The sequence below is a fragment of the Rhineura floridana genome, chromosome 2 (assembly GCF_030035675.1).
Source record: "Rhineura floridana isolate rRhiFlo1 chromosome 2, rRhiFlo1.hap2, whole genome shotgun sequence".
Lineage (NCBI taxonomy): Eukaryota > Metazoa > Chordata > Lepidosauria > Squamata > Rhineuridae > Rhineura > Rhineura floridana.
In genome coordinates, this window is record NC_084481.1 from 139823487 (window position 1) to 139845587 (window position 22101).

The 22101-nt window shown below is 40.3% G+C and overlaps 1 long non-coding RNA gene across 1 annotated transcript in view; it reads right to left on the bottom strand.

Moving 5' to 3' along the window:
- Window positions 1-1148: 1148 nt before the first annotated feature.
- Window positions 1149-22101, bottom strand: part of LOC133377171 (uncharacterized) — a 319888-nt gene continuing 298935 nt past the window's right edge. The window contains exon 4 of the long non-coding RNA XR_009760637.1: window positions 1149-1245. This is a non-coding gene — a long non-coding RNA (uncharacterized LOC133377171). The remainder of the gene's footprint in view (window positions 1246-22101) is intronic.

The following is a 22101-nucleotide window of genomic DNA, read 5'->3' on the forward strand; positions in this document are numbered from 1 at the left end:
GTATGCTCAGTATTCTTCACAAGGAGCTAGTTGAGTGTTGAGTGACAGCTGAAAAGGAAAAACAACAACAGAAGATTGAGGAGAGAGGAGGAGAATGAAATGTCACTGTTGCGCCCCTTATGGCTTACAACAGCCCCAGGGAGGGCACCACTGGCGGAATGTCTGGCAGGAACTCTGAACAAGAGCACGTCTGCCATGAGGTGAGGACTTACTGCAAGATTTTGTTGCAGGTGCCAGTAGGATGCATACTGTTCATCAAGGGAATGGAGTGGAACATCTGCCAATTTTTCAACCAGAGCCAAGAGAACAAACAGCCAGAGCAGTGCATGGTGTAGATAAGGAACAGAGAATGTGCTGAATGTGAGGCTGCTGTTAAGGTTGGTTTAGAAGCCGTAGTTAGTGCAAAAAGTAATGGCTGGGATGCTCAGTGGTCCATCTTACTGTGCATATATTACATTTGTGCTATAGGAATTGCACTGCCTGCCTATTCGCTACCAAGCTGAATTTAAGGTCTGCTAAGGTCCTGAACAGTTTGGGGCCTGTCTAAGTGAGTGTCTCCTTTTGTACAATCCATCCTGTTTACTGATATCATTGTAGGAGGCCCTTCTAGTCATGCCACACATGGTGAAGAATCATCTGGTTGCAACTCAAGGGCTGGTCTTAATTGCTGTGTCCCCCATGCTGTGGCATTACCCCCCCCCCCACATACACACACAGAGATGGCAGGCAGCTCCAGTAATGGTGTTCTGCAAGTTGGTTAAAACTTACCTATTTGCGAGGGCATTCCCAAGCACTGATTTTTGGTAACATCTCTATTGGATATTCTGGATATCTATGGTAAGTGACCTCAAGTATGCCAGCCCTTTTACATCCCGCATGAGATGTAGTGTGATGTAGTGGACAGTGTGATGGACTTGGATAAGGAAGTCCTGCATTCATATTCCCAATCAGCCACTGGTCAGGTCATTGTTGCTCTGCCTATCATAGCTCAAATGATTATTGTGAGGAGATCAAGAGTATAGTCATCCAGCATCTTACTTTTTTGGGAGCCAGGTCTCAGCAGGGACTGTGTCTCCAGCATCCCATGAGCCAATCAACATGAAAGGGGAGTGTGTTAGCCACTCAGAATAATCTTCAAACTTGCATCCTTGTTGTTTCCTGCTGATTGGAGCCAATCAGAGTGAGAGTAGTTCCTATTAGTTCCTACTTCAAGCAGCCAAATTGTGGAGAGTGAGAATTCTGTAACTGTAGAAGAAGAGACAGTGAATCCTCATGATAGCATCCAATATACATAACCAAGTGGTTTAGTAGCAGCAGGAGATAAACGTGTAGACATTAAATTCACTAATTCGATCACTATTGTCAAATTATAAAGAATGAGAAAGCAGCATTCAAGCCTCACCAGATTATTCTAAAATCTTAGAAGGTTATATAATCTTAGAAGGGGCATGGCAGTGACTATCATGACAGGACCCTGCACTTCTGAATTTGCCACTACGCTGCTGAAGGAGGTGTTCCACCGCTGGAGGAAGAACAGGATACAAAAGTGCTAAAGAAACATTACCATTCCTGTTAGAGAGATCAGTGTTTTGGAAAACAATTAACAGCATTTCTAAGTGTTCAGTCAAGGCTGTAAATGCAAGTTATACAATTAGGATCTATTTGATGCATCCATTTATGCTTTCTTCTGCTGCATAAAAATGTCTACTTGGAAAGCTTGTTTTATGAATATAGCTGCAGTTTCCAGTCATGCAAACCCACTGTATCATATCATCATCTCCACTGAGAGTATGAAAAAAAGCTGTCTGCATTTTAATAAACATGAAGCCTTTAATCAAGACAATGCACCTAAGCAGGCCTGCTAAAAAAGCATTAAAAGAAAATGTTATCTCCCGTGGCATTACACTGAATGTAAAAAAAAGGGGGTAAAGGTATATTATGGGGCTGCAGTTTGGTCTGTGGAGTTCTGTGTAGCTTTTCTGCTCTGAAATAACAAAGAACATTTCCATTTACAGGGGGAAAGAAAAGAATATTCTTTATGATCAGCAACATCTGGCAAATCTAATTCTCATTTGAGAGCGAGAGGGAAGGCTAGTAAATACCAGAGCCTAGTTTAAATGAACACAGCCAATTTATATGTGAGGCATTTCGTGGAGCATTACATTTTCCAAGCCAGAAAAATAAACACTTCATCTCCTTCTTGAAATCTCCTGCACTGGTGGTGTGGGTGGCCCACAAGGTTCAAAATCCGTTTCTTAAAGATAACAATGTTAGGGGAAGAAAATGAACCATAGATTATGAAATCATGATGTTCTCTCTATAGTGCAATGCCCCTTTTTAAAAAGCATTAATCTCTTTCCTTGAGGAAGTTGGACAGAACATCCAACATGGACTTGAATAGGAGCTGCAGGAAGGCGGCTTTGGAATCAACACCAGATTGAAAGGATGCACCAAAATCAAAAATTATACAAGTACTCTGCTACACATTATCTTTTAAGAACCAGTTTAATGTAAGGACCACAGAAGCACCTGTTTAGGATTATATAAAAATCAATTCAGAAAATGGCTCAACTGAATTATTGGAAGCAATCAAAGGTGGTACCCAGTTGGGCCAAGTGCATATTGATACCTGAAAGTACAAAAATAATTTTTAAAAGCAACAAAGATATTGTGCCTCAAAGCTACAGTCACTGAACACCTAGAGAGAACTGTGGTGTTTAACCAGAATTTATATGTTCACCGCCCAGAGAGCTATTGCTAGTCGGGCGGTATATAAGTTTTAAAAATAAATAAAATAAAATAATATTTAAACTCTCATTTTCATGTATTTGTTGGCCTTCTAGCCTATTCCATGCTTAAAGCTTGGCTATCGCTAACTACCACATGCCAGTTTGATTAAATTAACTTAAACAGCTTCCAGAAGACATACAGTTTCAAGTTTTTTCTAGCCACACTTCCATTGCCATAATACACCAGCACTCCCTTCTCTGCACTCTCCCCAATATACTGCACTGTAGTGCTTCCCTTAAGAAACATGGATACCCCTTTCCTTAGCCCTTCCATACTTAGAAGGGAAGCACTGAAAGGTTGGATGAGAGAAATATCTGAACATGGCTTCTACGAACAAAGACTGTTCAACATAGCACTAAGTAGATTCTTCTGTCACCCATAAGGATTTCTCTTTATGCAACAGAATGTTCTGAGTTTTTCTCCAATCTTCCAGAACAGATTTGGGGATGGTGCAGGGGAGGAGAGGCGAAAATTCCCTAGTGCAAATATGTAGTTGCACTAGCACAAAAATGTAGTTGAATATTGCCACTTGGTACCTCCGCAGTCTGAGGCAGTATGCCACTGAATACCAGATGCTGGGAACTGCAGGTTAGGAGAGAGCTGCTGTGCTCAGGTTTGGCTTCTGGGTTTCCCATGGGCATCTGGTTGGCCATAATGAAAACAGGGTGCTGGATTAGATAGGCATTTGGCCTTATCCAGCAGGGCTCTTCTTATCCCATCCAATATATACCAACAAATACACCATCTATATAGATGCATCTTCATCTGACTCAGCTAACAAAATTACATTGCTGAAGATGTCAACTTAAGCACTCCACACTTACAATCCTATGTCAGTAAGGCTAGATCCTGATAAGGACATGGCCTGTGAAGCCAAAAGGTTGCCCAACACTGATAGAGAGCATGGCGAACAAGATCAACCCTTGAGGGACCTAACAAGTTAGCTCCTAAGGTTCCAAGCCATAGTCTCTGATTGCTATTCTCTGATTAAGCTTTGGAAGTAAGACCAGAACTGTGGTAACACAGTGCCCTCAACTCCCAACCCTCAATCCACCCAGGAAGATATGAGTAAAAGTTCCTGATAGGTCAGGTTGCACTCCCTCTGTTTCTCTTCTGGAAAAGGTAAGCAAACAAGGAGAGCAAGGCACTTTCAGTGTCGTGTTTGTGCTTGTAGTCAGATTGAAATGGGTCCATATACATACATATAGACAAGCTTCATGCAGCATTTCAGATAGGTTTGCTCTGGATCCTGATAAGATGCAGTTAATCACTAAAATCAAATATTCATTACACTGATTAACAAAACATAGATTACGTGTTTGTGTGTGTGTGTGTGTGTAAAACTACAACAATCCTGGATAAAGCAGAGGACTATAATTTGCCACTCAGTAGATTCTATATAAGGCCTTAGAAATCCAGGAGAGACTCAGCTGGTATGTGGCACCAACTCAGTGGCACCTTTGTTCATTATTCTAAATGGCCCAAAGTATATCTAGTAATGGTATTAAAGGAAGATGAAAAATGCAAACAAAATTATGGTTTATTTATTTTCCTTCCCAGCCACAGAGTATGTAGACAGATGTAAATATGCTTTAACAACCACCTCAAACCTTTAAATATGAACCAGCCCGCTTCTCAACCATTGCACAAAAGTATTTGCATTTCTATATTGCTCAGATATTTTTAACATGAGCATAATATCACTTAAAACTACAGAGGAACTTGCACTGTTAAAAGCATGTTGTTGTCAGCAAATTAAATTAAATTAAATTAAAAGCTAGTTAGCTTTTCTTAGTATCATTAGTAAAAGTTTTTAAACAGTCCTCTCTCGGGAAGGAAGGCTGAGTTAATCCCAAAGGAGTAAATCCCCAGTTGACAGTTGAGCCACCAGCCTCACTTTGTTCACTTCCCATTATCTACTCCCCATACCCAGGGGGCTAAACTGAATGAGAGCAGGACTTTAGACCACACACCCTGAACTCACTGGCCTGCAGTAGTAGCTAGGAGGAACCAGTCACATATATAAATTTAGAATAGCCTAGTGAAGGAGCCTGCTCCACAGGCTACAGGCAGCCCCCAGCTGACAAAGGCAAGTTAAACAGCAGAGAGAGTTTGACAGCAAAGCGAGGCAGCCAAGGCACCCCGCTCTGCCCATCTATTCCTTGACCTAAACAAAACCTAACCTTTTAAAGTAACTCAATAAACTACCAAAACAATTATGCAGGTTGTAATCCGGCAGGGATGTGGCAATGTTTTGCACTGTCTGTAACATGTACATCTATCTGCCTCTTGGACAGAACTCGTGGGTGTGCCATTGGTGCAGTGAGCTCCTGGCTCTCCAGGAACAAGTTTGTTTTCTTGAGGCCAAGGTGGTTGACCTGGAGAAGCTGAGATTTGCAGAAAGATTTGTGGCCTTTGAGGACCTTATAGCTATGTCCCACTCCCAGGATGATAGCTCTTCTACTATCATGGAGAATGAGGGCCTTGGGGAAAGAGAGTATCTATCTGAGGAAGAGGGAAATTATCCCTCTTATGCCGAGGATACTTCTCCGAGGGGTGGAGGGATCATTAGGTGATTCGATCATTAGGAACATAGATAGTGGGGTGTATGATGGGCATACACACTGCAGAGTGATTTGCCAGCCTGGCACAAAGGTTGCTGATGCCACCCATCATCTAGATAGCTTAGTAGATAGTGTTGGGGAGGAGTCTGTTGTGGTGGTGCATGTTGGCACCAATGACATGGGGAAATGCAGTTGTGAGGTCCTGGAAACAAAATTTAGGTTGCTATGTAGGATGCTGAAAGCCAGGACCTCCAAGACAGCTTTCTCTGAAATGCTACTGGTTCCACGTGCAGGGCCAGCTAGACAGGCACAGCTTGTAGTCTTAGTGCATGGGAGGAGGGGTTTGGATTTGTTAGGTATTTTGGGACAAGCCGGGCCTGTACAAAAGCAATGGGCTCAACCTGAACCAGGATGGAACCAGATTGGTAGCACTTAAAATAAAAAAGGTGTCAGAGAAGCTTGTAAACTGGTTGAGGGGGGAAAGCTGACAGGAGCTCAGGAGGGTCTAGTCTGGAACAAATCTGCTCCTTAACATAACATAACATAAAAAATGATGAAAATTTAAATGGGGTAGGCCTTGAACTAGGCATTGTGAATACAGGGTCACAAGACAGCAATTGAGAGAGGCCAAAGTACCACAGGCCAAACCAAAAGACACGTGAAGAGAGACAATGTATACAGTAGGGCCCCGCTTCTCGGTGCCCCACTTTTCAGTGTTCCGTTAATACTCACTCCAGCTGATCGTGCTGGAGGAAGGGAAGATCAGCTGTAGCTCGCTACAGCCGATCTCTTCTGGCGCGATCAGACTCCCCCACTCGAGCTGATCGCGCCCGAGGAGGGGAAGATCTGATCTTCTCCTCCTCTGGTGCGATCAGCGGGTTAGGTTCCAGACCCCCGCGCTACAGCTGATCCGCTTTCCGGTGGTTTTCGCTTTCCAGCTGGGGTCTGGAACCTAACCTGCCATATGAGTGCGGCCTACTGTATAAGTGTTTATATGCTAATGCTAGAAGCCTCTGAACCAAGATGGGAGAACTGGAGTGCTTGATCATAGAGGACAGCATGGATACCGTGAGCATAACGGAAACATGGTGGAACAGAGAAAACCAGTGGGACACGGTTATCCCTGGATATAAACTATATTGGAAGGACAGGGAAGGATGTATTGATGGTAGTATTGCTCTATAAGTGAAAGAGAGCATTGATTCCAGCAAGCTAGAAACTCCAAAAGAGACAGATTTCTCCACAGAATTGTTGTGGGTGGTGATACCAGGCCCTGGTATGCAAAAATGTTGGGAGAAATGCACACAAAAAATAACATAAACTTGCAAGCTGATGTGGAAATGGGGCAAGCTGAATTTAAGATTGGAAAAATGAGAAACTGACAGAAACCAAAATTGACAGATTAGCCTATCTCTAGCAACCTCCAATCCTCAACTGAAATAAAGCCTAGATCATAATTTCCAACTGCAGTGAAACCTAAATACATCAAATGTTACTTGCTAACAGAAGCAGCTCACCAAGCGGGGTCAAGCCACGACACTAGCTTCCTGGCAGCAGCATTGCCATTGGTTCCTGGGAGAGAGAGGGAGTCAGGGCTGTGTGGCCGCACTGATGGGAGTGCTGGATTGGCTCCGCCAGCGTGTCAGCACAGCTTCAACCACACTGCCAACTTGTCCTCCTGGTAAGCAACAGCAACACCACCGCTGGGAAGCTAGTCTCATGGCTTTGTGTGAGCTGCTTCTGCTTGTTCATATTCATCCCTTGATATGGGGGGAGGTGTAGGCTGCAGAAAGGAGGATGAGAATAGGAAGTGTTGTTGCATGCACAGAAGGCCTCTCATGCAGTGTCAGACTCCACACAATGAAAAGCTTTCAGTGAGAATGTGGTTCAGAAGGGCAAGAATTAAATCTTAATAACTGAATTTTTAAAAAGCTGAAAATGATTTCAGCAAGTGTCAAAGAATATATTCTTGCCATATGAGGATAATATTCTTGTGATTTTAAAAATATCAAATGATTTGCAGTCTTTTAAAAATAAAAATAGTACAGATTTAAACTTTACTTATCTGAAAACCTATGATTATAGAGGCTGTAATCATTTTTTTCTATCTGGTTGCTTTTCAATGTGTGTTTCAGTCTATTGTTCCCCATTAATTACTGCTTAGAAGAGAAAGGTGGTGGAAAAACAACAGTGATGAGAGGAAAAAGCCTCCATTTCTATACCACCAATACTGCATGCACTTTACCAGGCTATTTTTAACTTGTCAGCATACTGCACATATTAGTACTTTGTAGGGCTGAGTTGAAAGAGGAAATATGCTTTTTGCTGATGCTTTCCTCAACTGTGAAAAGCTGTTCACTTTCATCATCTTTTTTGGGGGGTGGAGAATGTGGGAAGCTGCAAAAAGAGCAAAAATGTTTGCTCATTCAGATTAAGGACAGAATTTATCTGACTTGCTATGTGATGATATTGTGATATCATCATCATCATCATCATCATCATATCCCATGGCGGCGAACAGAGACACTAAAAACATTTTTAAAAACTGACTTTAAAATATATTAAAACAAAACATACTAAAACAAAAAATCTTTAAAATCATTAGAAATATCTTTTTAAAACCTTTAAATTTTTTATAAAAACAACTTAAAAAGCAATTTCATACTGGCAGCATTTCACTGATTAGCTTCACATTGTTTGAAAACTTTGATCAATTTACTTCCATATTACCTTCTTTCTGTACAGCAGGAGCAGCTGGGTTAGTGGGGCAGTACCTCAGAGCTGCCCTCCCAACACCAGTGTTGCTGTTGCTTACCTGAACAGTGCAGAGGTGGGGCAGTGAGGCATGGGTGCACTAGTGGGAGTGTCAGATTGGCTCTCTGCCTTCCCTGCCCTACCCCCACACCATCCCTACAAGTGGCAGTGATGCCGGTGTTGGGAGCAGAGATCCCTGACACCACCCCGCTATGCTGGCTGCCCCTGCTATACAGATAATCTAGTATCTCTGTAAAAAAATTTAAAGATTCCAGAGGCGTTGGTAACAAGCAACCTTTTACAAGGGACAGCATTTCTAGTTTGCTATAAACAATTGCATAACCTCCAGAGGTTGTAAATTCCTCATTGCAAAAGTGGAAGGTCCTAGCCTCTTTAAAAGAGATGATGATCACACCACTCTTAAAGACATGGACCCAGGAGGTCTTAATATCTATAGACAGGTTGCAGAAATCCTTTTTGGGTCAAGGCGATCAAGTAGGTGGTTGCCAGTCAGCTGCAGACTCTCTTGGATGACACTGATTTTCTAGATCCATTTTAATCAGGCTTTAGGTCTGGTTTTGGAATGAAAAATGCCTTGGTCAGCCTGTGGGCCTTTGCCGAGAGAGCCAGAAGCAGCAGCTGAGTCCAGAGGATAATGCAAGGAGGCTACTGCTCTACACCTTGGCAATTATGCTATAGTCTCACAGAGCTCTATTTTGCCCCCTATGCTATTTATCATGTACACAAAACTGCTGGGAGATGTCATTTGGGGATGTAGGCTAAGGTGCCACCAATTTGCAGATCACACCCAGCTTTATATCACCTTTTAATTTAATCCAGGTGAGGAAATGGGTGTTGTAAACCAGTGCCTGGCCTTAGTAATGGACTGGATGAGGGCCAATGAAGTGAAACTCAGTCCAGACAAGACAGAGGTACATTACTGGGTGGTTCACCTGTTCAGTTCGCATGCATACATTTCAAACATTATTTCACATGCAAAATATTTAATAATATACAATTGTTTCAAACGACACAAACCCTAACTAAGATCCTGCCCCTCTACATACTGAGTTGTGGAGGGGCATCTCGTATGTCTTTCATGATGCTGTTTGCAGACATGCTGCAAAACACCAAGCAGGCCAACCAGCATAAAACCTTTTACCATTGTGGCATCCAGTGGATGACACCTTCCAAAGTCACAGTGTACACAGTTTATCCTGGTGTGAGTAGCCTGCACAAAGGATCATAGGAAGTAAAAATATTGTCCAGCTATTTCAATTACAGATATATGGAGCAGCCTAAATATGTTTTGTGGCAGTTTTGCTGGTGCTCAATCCATTCCATCCTGGTTTGGTTTTGTTGCAGACATTCTGAAAAAACATTAAAAATCTGCTCATATATTTATGCATTTTGTATGCACTCTTTCTATATGATAAGCATTTGTAAGCATTTCAATACTTTTCCATGCATTCCCCTCCTAAAATACACATTTTGTATACAAGATATGTATTTGTGTGCATACCTTTTGGGACTGAAACTGCATAGCAAAATCTGGGGAAGTGCACAATCCAACTACTAACTGCATTCCAATCTACAAGCAAGTTTGGAAACATTGGATTTGGACAGTCTGCTCCGAAGAACAAATTCCACTTCCATCCCTAAGCTAAATGGGGCTCAGTTACTATTGTTTTCCAGGAGTTAATGTGCTATGTTGTTTGCAATTGCACAATCAATTCACCTACAAGGTTAGCAGGCCCATTAAAAATCTTGACCCACTGAATCACTGTAACTGCATCCTGAATATAAAGCCTTCGAGATACAATCACTAATTTTTTTAGCCTGAGGGCAGGCATCTTCTGCAGAGAGCCCTTGTTTAATTAGCACAGGCCTTAGACCCTAGAACAAGCCACAATGAAACAAACAAGTCTAAATAACTAACCAGAGAAGTAAACATTAAAATTCCCCTAACAGAAAATTCTCTTGACAGGAAGAAGAGCCAAAATAATCAAGAAGGGCCTTTCACTGTTTGTATCCATTTTACAAACAAATTGATCAGATAGTAGTGTGGCTGAATTCCCACAACATAAAATAGAAAGACCAATATTGTCTTTGCAATCGGTAATAAATCCTGGCTAGCTGAGCAGTACTTGAACTTTGAGTTAATTCATGATCTTGAATTTATCAAACAATATTGTTATTGCATTATACTAGCAATTGCATTAAATTGTGGAATGGAGGGAGTGGGAAGTGCTCAAATACAAGCATATTCTCATGTCATGACTGTCTTCCCTTTCCCAGTGAAATGCATCTGGTAATGGCTGCACCGGCAATGACAGGGAAGGAATGGGAATGGAAGGAGTGCCCTACAACACAGCTACGCCAGCATCGAGGCCTTGGAAAATGAAGCTTGCAGGACTAGGGATGGGCCAATCTGTCAATGTCAGTTTCTCTCAGTTTCTCATTTTTTCCAATCTTAAATTCAGTTTGTCCCATTCCTGCATCAGTTTGCAACCTTTTTTTTCAAAACAAAATCTGCATGAAAATTTGTACACTTTTTTGTGTGAATTCCTTCTACTGTGCCCATTTTTGAAACCAGTTTCCCCTAATATACGGCATTTTTGTACAATGTTTTCAGGAATGTTTATTTATTTATTTATTTATTTATTATGTATTTATTAGATTTATATCCCACTCTACCTGCCAGTAGGAGCCTAAGGCAGCAAATGAAAGCACTAAAAACATAAAACATCATAAAAACAAACTTTAAAATATATTAAAACAAAACACCCTTAAAACCATATTAAAACAAAACATCTTTAAAAACATCATTTTAAAAAAAGCTTTAAAAATGTATTAAAAAGCAATTCCAACACAGATACAGACTGGGATGAGGTCAGTACTTAAAAAGATATATGTACTTTCTCCCAATACGTGCTTTTTTGGTAAATGTCTTTTAGCTGGAGAGCTGCATCATAAAATTCAAAGTGCAAATTTTGAAGCATAGCTTTGTTTTGGTTCCCATTCTACTTGGGTCTTCTTTGTCTTTACTAAGAGCATTGGGAAACTATAGGTCACAGGACATGTGGAATACTGCTGCGGCAGAATTCCTGGACAAAAATGGAGGCCACATTGTGAAGCTTTTGTGTTGTTTTAAAATGTGAACAGAATGAATTTAATGGATTGTAGACCTTGCAGCATGCAACCTCACCATGCAGTAGCTTTACGACTGCTTCCTCAACAGTCACCCTCCACCATGAACTGGACTCTGCCCACTGCTGTCTAGATCCCTCCCATTGTCTTTTCTCTTTGTCTCTCTGGGTGTAAAGAATAAGACTATTTCCCTCTGTGCAGGTTCTTAAAAGATCACGAATATAGCTTTTGATAAACAGACAAAATGAAAGATTTCAATTAAAAAACCCCTCACATAATTATCAAGAGTAGAAGATATAAGCCAGCATACCAGCTTTTATTTGTGATGCGGCATACATTAAAGAAAAGGGCACATTGTCTGGGTTCTATTCAACTGCAAAAGAAAATTAATGTCACTAATACTTCTCTGCTGATTGTAAAGCAGTGATTATAAGACACTGCATGCTTGGCCCACAAATGGCAACTGACTCAGAGCAGTATTTCCTTACAGTGCGCTGTCTTGTAATTCCATGTTTCATTTCCCCCTTATTCTTTGCCAGATCACCATTAAACTCCAAATGGATGACAAAGAGACTTAATTAAACAACAGTTGCTTAAATTAGAATGTTCCCTATAGCTTGTGCCTTGCAATAAGAAATTGGTTAACTGAGATATTTGTCTTTACCTACAATACTTTCTGCTATGAATGATAGTCACTGGCAAAACAATAGCATTATAAATAGGTATTTAAAAATATTATTTTGATTGGAAAATACTGATGATGTTCTGAAGAAACATGCTGCAGTTGGTTACATTCATCTAACCATGGGAAATGGACTGTAAAATTCGGAAGACTTCAAAGAAGATTAAAGTGTTTAAGCAAGTAGCTTTTTAAAATGGTTACATACAGGTAAATATGATACAAATTGCCAGTTTACAGAGCAATCCTAAACATAGTTACTCATGTAAGATTGTTTAGGATTGCAGCCCCAATCATGTCCACATGTTCTTTGCTGTTATAGCTTGATTATGGTCAGGTGTTGCATGGGTCAAGGGTGGGCAAATCCCCACCAGGAAAACTAACTTGTCCACATTTTCCCCTACCCCAGCTGGCAGACAGTCTGCTGAGTATCAGCTTGCCTCCAGACACACAACCCTGAGAGGCAGCCACTGGTGGTACACTCACATTGGAAGTAGGAAGACTTCAGATGTGCAGATTCTACTTTAAGTATCTCTTTGCATAATTAAAGAGTTGGACACATGGAAGTATGCTGCCATAGAAACTAAACAGCTAGGGATGCTTCCAGAAGGTGGGCAACCTTCTCCCTTCCCCTAGCTGAAGGTGATGCCATCAGTTGGAGAAGACCTGGGGCCAGTCTTGTCTTGGACTGAAGCTAGAAAGTGAGAAAGGCCTGATTTTGCTCTCTGTGCTGAATCCAAAGCTGTGGCTTTGGTGGTCCCCCTAGAAACCTAATGGGAGACTATGATCTGTAAGAATGCTGTGAACCTCTTATGCTCAACCTTTGAAAATGGAAATGGACTGCCTTCAAGTCGATTCCGACTTATGGCGACCCTATGAATAGTGTTTTCATGGTAAGCGGTGTTCAGATGTGGTTTTACCATTGCCTTCCTCTGAGGCTGAGAGGCAGTGACTGGCCCAAGGTCACCCAGCGAGCTTCATGGCTGTGTGGGAATTCAAACCCTGGTCTCCCAGGTTGTAGTCCAGCACCTAAATGTGCAAATAAAGTCATATGTCACAAAGGACCACAGTCTCCAGTTACCATCCTTCCCAAGGAAACCAAACTGGTGATATTTGCTGAGGTCCCTGGGATCTCTTATTACTGACTTTGGGCTGCATGTAAAAATATAATAGTACGAATTATGCTGCTTAGAAAGCTCATATGAGGATTCATGGAGACTTACATAACTAAGAAGATACTGAATAAGTGTCCTTCCTTTCTAGCAGATGCTAAAACTGTTCTTCGCTCCCAGCCAGTATGAATGCTACTCATAGTGGCACTAAGCCTGAAATCAGATGGATAGATTGTTCAGAGAGCCGGAGAGACACCATAACATCTCCTGTATATTATAATTTGATGAAAGCTGCAAATATATTCGGGTATCTTAGGGTTGTGTTCAGCTTCAGTAAACTAATTGTAAATAAGTTGAACCAGCAGAATGCAGATACTTTTTTTCTTGCTGTCATAAACCAAATCCTCAGAACATTTGTCTGGCAGATGGGTGATCTTTCAAGAACGATCGGCACATCTGAAAAATTAAACTGTCCTCTTGGACATTCCATACGAACAGGGCGAAGAGATTGAAGCCCTTTGGTTAGTATAGCCTTCCTCAACCTGGTGTCTTCCAGCTGTTTGGGACTTCAACTCCCATCAGCCCCAGCCAGCACAGCCAAATTAGTGGTTTGGGAAGTGTGACTCTTGTCCAAATTTATGACTCTAATGACCATAACTTATTATCATTTGCATCTACACCTGCTCAAAGTGCTTAAACCTACAGAGGAGAACACATGTTCCCACTGTTAAGTGACCTCTTCATGGTTTCCATGTCAAATTAAATTTATGCATAAGCAGCGCCTGCTTTAATAGATGCAGAACTTTCATGATGACCGTGAACCATTTATTGCAAATAAATTCAATCATAGGGACATGTGTATGCATTACGTATGCTTCCTGCTTCAATTCACTAGTCAAACAGCCTCTCCATTAGGGTGAGTGGGCAGGATGACTTCAGTGTGTGGTATATTACAACACAAGATATCAACAGGCTGGAAACACCTCTTGAAATAGTGGAGTGAATAAACACTCTGAAGTAAACCATTTATGTGGTTTGTCTTTATTATTACTTTTTAATTTGTAAGTTGTAGTGCAAATTCAAACATTGTAATAATTTGGAGGGAGGGGAGAAATCAAGGCAGTAATAATGACATATGGATCATTGCATCTCTGCAGATCTGTTTCCTCCTAATTTGATTTTTCAAAAGTAGCATTTGAATTGTTTGTGGTTGGAAACACTGACATCAGCACAAGATTTTTTTTCTAAAAGAGAAAGCATTCTTATAAAAGATGAATTTCAACTATAAAATTAGCCTGTTAACCCTTCAGAAAAAAACTGGACATTATTTTTTTTCCTCGTATAGAAATCCCAAGCTGTGTAATGATTAAAATAATATGTAACATCCAACCTCTTATCATGTACCAAACAAAGCAAAGGAAGTCCTTGAAAATATCCAGAAGAAATCACAAGCCCAGTGTTTTTTTCTTCTTCATGGATCTACAGCAAAACCATAACCCTGTACAACAATCTGGAAATACTTTAAGCTGACAATATTGTAACCAACTATCTTATACTACAGTGAGACTGATGGGAAAAGTACATCTTCTGTACAACATTCTTGCTTTATTATTTTAGCCTGCTGAGATAATGTCTGTTTCTGGGTCATCCCTATGGTGTGATGTAATCCATTGTATACAGGTGGCACAAAATGTGAAGCAAACATTTAACACTGAGAAGAATTGATCGTTCCCTTCTAAACATGCTTTAACTATTACCTTCATTTATGTATTTAAGACTAGTAAATATGTATTTAGCAGTCTTTCAAATCTAATGCGTGTTACCCCAAAACTACTTCCATGTAGTTGGAACTAACACTGCTGCAACACCCTATGGGTCTATCGACTGTAAATAAAGATTTGATTTGATTCACTGCTGCAACACACAACCCCAACCATACAGAAACAGTTTTGGAGCAGAAATCACATCAGTATATGACTCCAGTCTAAAGAATGGCCTGAAGCATTCAATGTAAATCTAAGCTGTGTTGGCAACTGTAGGAACAGATTTTGAGCGTGGGCTGTGGGCTGCCTCCCTCAATTGACTATGCGATACTGGAATGCAGCATGCAAGCATAATTTCTCTGGGCCCTTCTGGGATTTTTTACAAACTTATAACATGGGCCCCTTCCCACTCTATGAAATGCTTTGTCTGTTTTGAGAAATTAGCTGATTGGCATCCTTTAGCTTCTTTTTGCTCAAGTTCCTTACATTCTTGGTTGCCTGTTTTATATTTATAGCCAGAAGTCTCAGAATGGCATGTAGGTATATTAATTATCCTTGGTAACAAATGCCTGTTAGACAGTGTTCTCTGTCCCTAATGCAGGGTCAACTCTTCCATGCACTCTAGAGACGGGAAGCGCGACTCATTTGCTCACACATGTTCTGAAGGTGGTAAATCTGGTAAGCAGCACTGGCTCCCTCTGTTTCTGGGATCTCAATAGCCTTATTCAGACATTTGCCAAATGTATCCATGGATGGGAACATGGGTACCAGCCCTCCGCCCGATCTTCCAGCATTAAGCAGAAAGGTTTGAAGGGGGATTGTAAACACATTTGGTTGAGTGCTGTTACAGTCAGCATGTCCATCCCCATTCTGTCAGTCAGGAACCCTGATTGTGAGGAGGACTGACATTTCATTCAGCTGACTGCATGCCTCCTCAGCATGGGAAAGTCAAGGTGGAGGGGGTGGGAGCAGCCCTGCAGCCCTTCCACAGTTACAATTGGTTAATGTCTGAGTAGTGTGCTTATTAGAGTGCTTGTCCATCCCTCCTGTCATGTGCTGGTGAGCTCTCCTGTCTGTACGCAATAAATGCCTGCAGAAATTAAAGAACTCTGGGACATATAATTTTTGAGAGAGCACATCACATAGTCTCTAGAGCACATCACAAGTTCTAGAGTTTCCTGTATCTGTCTATCTCAGCAGCTCCCATTTCAGAATGTTGCTTGTTCTCTTCCAACAATAACAATAACAATATATATTATATGATATGAATATAGGGGGAAAAGTAAGCATATTAAATATCATCAACCATGATCTTCAGTTTTGCTTCACTTTTTTCTCTCATGATAATGGATTTTCAACATCCCCAACCCTGTGCTTGGAGCCTGTTGGAATGCTCATATGTGCAAAATTCTCTCAAAATATACATAACTTGTGAAAAATTAAAACACATGTCTACCACTGGGAAATATGAACCCTGCCAAGCAGATTCAGAATACTGATAGTCACGAGTACCTATTTTACCCCCACCGTTGTTTTAAATTTTTGTACACCACTGTGAAGTTTTATTTTTATTTATTTATTTATTTAACATTTTATTTCTTCTTCGCCATTCAAATATTCGAACAGTATAAAGCAATACATAACACACAACAAAAGAAAGGAAAAAAGGAGCATTAATCACATTGGTGCATATAAAGAAGTCAGTTTAGTGTTAAATTGCCCCTTTTTATTAATTGTCTTTTCCACTTTGAGTTTTCCTATACAGTCTTTTCAGAGTGGTCCAAGTACGTATATAAGCATACACACACACACACACACATACATATACATACACACTCACTCACATAACCCCATATGCAATAAAACTTAACCAAGATGCTCAAAATTTGTCTACCGTGTTTCTTGAATTCCTTCTTTTTTTAAAATCAGCTTCTTAAGTGTACAAATCAAAATCTTCGTAGCAATTTAAATGCCTGTTACAATGTACCAACATATAGCTTATACAATCAAACATATATACATAGATAAATTTAAAGAGGGAGAAGAAAATAAAATAAAATAAATGTTTCAAAATAATAAAAATAAGAAATAAGAAGTTTTATTAATAGCAAAGAAATAAGCAAACATTTTAATGATACATGCTTAGTGATAAAAGGAAGAATTCCCCCTTCTGTTTATTTATGAACACATTCTTGCAAACCATACAAATGGCTAATTTATATTGTCACAAACACTATCACATTGATTTAAAGCATTAGAAGACTATTTTTGTCTGTTCTGTTACTGTCACCTACCTACTGACAGACCTTAGATGCCAGATTGATCCAAGGCTACAAGTCTACACCAATATGTCTGGCAGTAAGCCCTATCGTACTCACTGGGACTGTCTTTTAAGTAGACACGTATAGGATTGCACTACAAAGCTGTCTTTTTTTAGCATTTGGGGTATAATCATTATAAATACTATATTTGATTGTGTCTGAAGTGCTAATTCTTTGAACCTCTCTCTCTCTCTCTCTCTCTCTCTCTCTCTCTCTCTGTGTGTGTGTGTGTGTGTGTGTTAAAATATCTTTAGGAAATCACTGTACAGAATTATCGTTTGGGAATATGTGAACAGCTAAAATAATTGTGACGGAGCCTTGAAATAGAAGTCATTGGTTGTCTGCTAAGTAAAGTTTATCCCAGAGCATGGTCAGAGGTACATGGGTCAAGACTGCAGGGATATTATTTATTAATTATTTACTACATTACAAAATGTCTTTCTGCCACTATTTGCCCCAATAAAAGTAACAGAATAATCAAAACAAAGCATTAGAATAAGCACACACAAAAAGATAAAGCAATTTATTCTTGATTGTTATATTATCACTGAAATCACAACAGGAAATAAAGTTTTCACTCCCCTTACTTTCACAAAAAAAAGGGTGACTATGCCTCCTGATCCTCTAAGCCAGGGGTTCCCAAACTGTGGTCCATGGACCACCAGTGGTCTACAAGCTTCATTCAGGTGATCTGCAGTATGTCTATGAATAACGTTTGCACTTTGAATTCTATGGAATTCAAATTGTAATACAATAAAATACAGTGTAAGAAATAAAAGAAGAGATATAAATACAATTGAGAATATCTAGCACTGTGCACTACAGTTGCTATAACAGGGAGAAAAATCATTGTCCACCAAGACCCTTAGCAATTTTCAAGTGGTCCATGGGGGAATGGGTTTGGGAACCACTGCTCTAAGCAGAAGGGAGTTAAAAAGAACAGGAACATCACAAAAAAAGTCAGGCTGCTGGTTGAGGATAACCATGGCATCTAGGGCAGGGCTTCACTGGCACAACTTAATGGCCTGGGAATGGAGGAGGATGTTAAATGGAAGAAAGTGCTGGCTGAATATTGAGGATCCAAATAATCTAGGGCCTATTAAGCTTGAAAACCAATCTCCCGTAGGAGCCAATAGGAGATTTTTTCAATGGAACCAATTACCTAGGGAGGTGTTGGGCTCTCCAACACTGGAGGCATTCAAAAGGCAGCTGGACAGCCACCTGTTGGGTATGCCTTAAGCTGGATTCCTACATTAAGCAGGGAATTGGATCTGATGGCCTTATTGGCCCCTTCCCACTCTACTATTCTATTATTCTATGATAAATAAAAAGCAAGGAGGAACAGCTACCACTAACTTTTTAATTAAATTACTGTAATGCACTTTACATATGTTCACCCTGGAAGATGGTCTGGAAAAATCCCGCCAAGCTTTTGCAGAAGAATGGACAGATATCCAGGTCCTAGGCTATGGTCTGAAGGCACATAAGGCTAGCTCCTTGCTGAAGTTAAGCAGGGTCAGGTCTGGTCTAGTGCCTGGATAGGAGACTGCCTGGGAACCATATGTAAGCAGACTTGGGTTTCAATCATGAAAAGAAAGGCAGGGTATAAATGTAATAAATAAATAAACATCAATTGTCAGAATTCATAACTTGTCCCTTGAATAGTGAAAACTGCTGGGATCTCTTTTTGCAGCATTAGCTCTTTTAAAAAACAAGCTTTAAGCAGGAGAGCAATGGAAACAGAGAAGGCAAAACAGATTTAGGGCACCAGGGCGCATAGTACTAGGAAAAGTTTTAAGTGAACCAGAAAAGCACCAATCCAAGTTGAAAATCTCCTCTACTAGATGACAATTTACTCTGTAGCCTGACTGCACATGCTGTCAGCCGTCTTTGCCACAAATTACAGAGTTCATTTGTTAGCTCTCTAACCCCAAATTGTAGCTGGATCGGTGAACCCAAAAACATGATTTTTTTCTGTCCCCAGTTTATTTTTCCCCAACTGCTCAACATTATAGACAGTAATAACCTTAAAAATAAAATGAATAATATTCAGCACTGTCAGATACTGTATATTACACAAAATACCATAAAAGTAACATTTAGTTGCATGCTAACTTAAAATGCAAAAAATGTCAAGGAAGAATACAAGCAGCCCAGCAACATACAGAATTGGAAGGTAATTACCAGCATCTGTAATTATTTTTGAACTAATATGAAACAAATTGAGACTTACAGTTATCAGGAACTTTTCTTCAGGCAACAGTCAAGAATGTGGCGGGCAACATTCTCTTCCTTAGCTTGCAAGCAGTGACTGCCTGTAATTTCACATCTAGGGTTCAAATGTCTGAGATTATACAGGGCCTCTTTATAGTTCTCCAAAAGATATTTGTCATGTTTGAGATTTCTGTTTAAATCACTCATACATTATTCAAGACATTCTTGTAATAAAACTACAGAGCAGAGTTTATGCACAAGTGTTTCCCACAGTTACAATTTCTATTTGAATATAGCAGATTTTGAGTTACTATTCACACATATTTTTTTCAGTCTGGACTCACTAAGAACCAGCTCACAGATCACTGTTTAGGATCACTCTCATACCTGATTTTTGGCTACTAATAAAACATAATGCCTGAATGAGTGCTATAATTCACCCTTTCCCCCTTTGAACTGTACATTCTGGTGTAGAAGTGTGTATAAAAGAAAGACTAGCAGGAGAACAACTCAAGTGCCCATCGCAGAGGAGATAGGCCCTCCTGTCATGAGCTCTACCTCTCCTTTGTCTTTCCATTAATACATGAAGAACAGAATTATGCCACACTTGGACTCTAGGAGATGGACTTACACAGTTCATACCGAAACAGGTTCTGCTTATTACATATTCATAAGTCACGTGTGTAAGCATGACTGAAAGGCAGATGCAGATGCCTTTAGGGATTGGTTTTAAAAACACTGCCATGGATGAAAGGTGGGATGTAAAGGTAAACAAAACAAGTGAGATGGCTCAGCAGGGGGTCCCAGTAATTTGCCAATCAAAGAAGTAAGTATGCTTTGGGTTCCCAACGGCATAGGTATAAGGCAGAAGACTCTGAGGTTGTCACAGACCCCAACCACCCCAGCTATAGAGCATGTCAATTGGATCAATGTGGTTACACTAGAATCAGAAATAAGGCCAACACCAATTGGCTCAGTTTCAACTTTCTCACCAAGACCAGGAAGAATCAATATGGTTGAGCCACTTTAAGCCATTCGGGGGCACCAAATCTCATCTGATGGGAAGAGTATTTCTCACATGTGTTGAAAAATACATGTGAGCTTATTCCCGGGGGACTTAAGACAATTCCTGTTGCTTCTCTCCCACCACCACATATGGAAGAAACTGCCTAGTCCATCTGCCTGTGGCAAAATGCACCTCTTGTGCTGATCTCTGTATATTAGGCAATGCAAACATTTTCTTACATGGAGATAATCCCTGTGTAAAAAAAAAGGGTCAACTGAGTGAATGGAAGCCATATAGAAACATTAAGTTAAACATTACTGTTCAATATTCTTACACTTGGAATAGCACAGTAATTAGAAGCAAGGGCTTTGAGCTTACCCCCCTGAGTTAAATCTGAAGTGAGCCGTGAAATCAGTGAATAGCTTCAGCCCTCTCTCCTCACAACTTCAAGAAGGGGTTGAAGAGTACTCACAATGGGGTGAGGCTGGCTAGACAAGAATTAGTTTCCCCATCACCCAGGGAAGCTATAGTCTAGGGCAACCTAATGTCCTCCAGATGTTGTTGAACTGCAACTCTCATCATCCCTGGCTGAGAGTAATGGGAGTTGTGGTCCAACAATATCTGGAGGACATCAGATCACTGGATTGAGGAAGGCTGATCTAGAAACAGTGAACCAAATCTCCTCAAAAATCCCCTTGATGTGCTCCACAATTGCCAAGGTTGAAGAACCTGTTTCCCTTGGCCTTCAGTTCCAATGCAATCTTCTGCTCAGAGATTGAAAACAGCATCCTAAATTCACGACACTGTAGCTACCACAAGTGATTCAAGACTAGTGTACAGCAGGTGACCCAACGTTTCTCTGTTCAGTCCTGAACCCATCATAAGATTGTTTGTTTGTTTGGTGGGCTGAAGTAGCAGCCTGATTCCTCTCAGTCAACCATGAGTTTAAGCCCTGGTGACCTGGATATATAGCTGCACATGTGCATGTTACTTTCTGTAGCCAAGGAATTTCCTGTGACGATATTTGGAGCTTTGCGGAGCTATTTTTTTGACAACAGTGAGATCTCTATTATGGGTAGAAACTAGAAACCCTCACCAATTCTACCTGCCTTCACATGCTCAGACCAAACATTGCTAATAGGTACTTGATTATACCGCTCCAGGGTCACAACACTGCTATAAGGATTAATTAACCTAATATATTTCAAGCCAAATACTGACAGAAAGAGATTTCTAAATGCTAAGTGTTATTATATTTGATAGAAAACAGTAATTGATAATGTACAGTTTGTCTAAGCTCTCCAGATGCAAAGGATTTTGGATTTAAACCAATATAAAAAATATAAGTCTCTCAGAGGCCTTAAATATAAAAAACCCTTCCTCTCCTGTTTATGTTGTCATAAAAATCCTTCATAAATTGAAATGCGCTCTCAGATATAAATAAATCTATATGAAGTTGGTTTGATATCATAACTCCTGCAGCAAATGGCTAAAGCTGTCATTATTAGAAAACATATTCCTTCTTACACTTGTCTGCTTCAAATGAATCCTTCATAAGTGCACATATAATTAACCTTACGAGGTTCTTTTATTCAGTGATAGGGCCCAGTTCAAATGACACCATTGGAATTATTTTCAAGTGCACTGAAGGTCTACCTGGAGCTCTGGAGGAGAATAAACTTTTCTGCTTGTATTGACCATGAAAATGGCACGTGTTAAAAGAAGCCCACTCTTCACATTTATTTCCT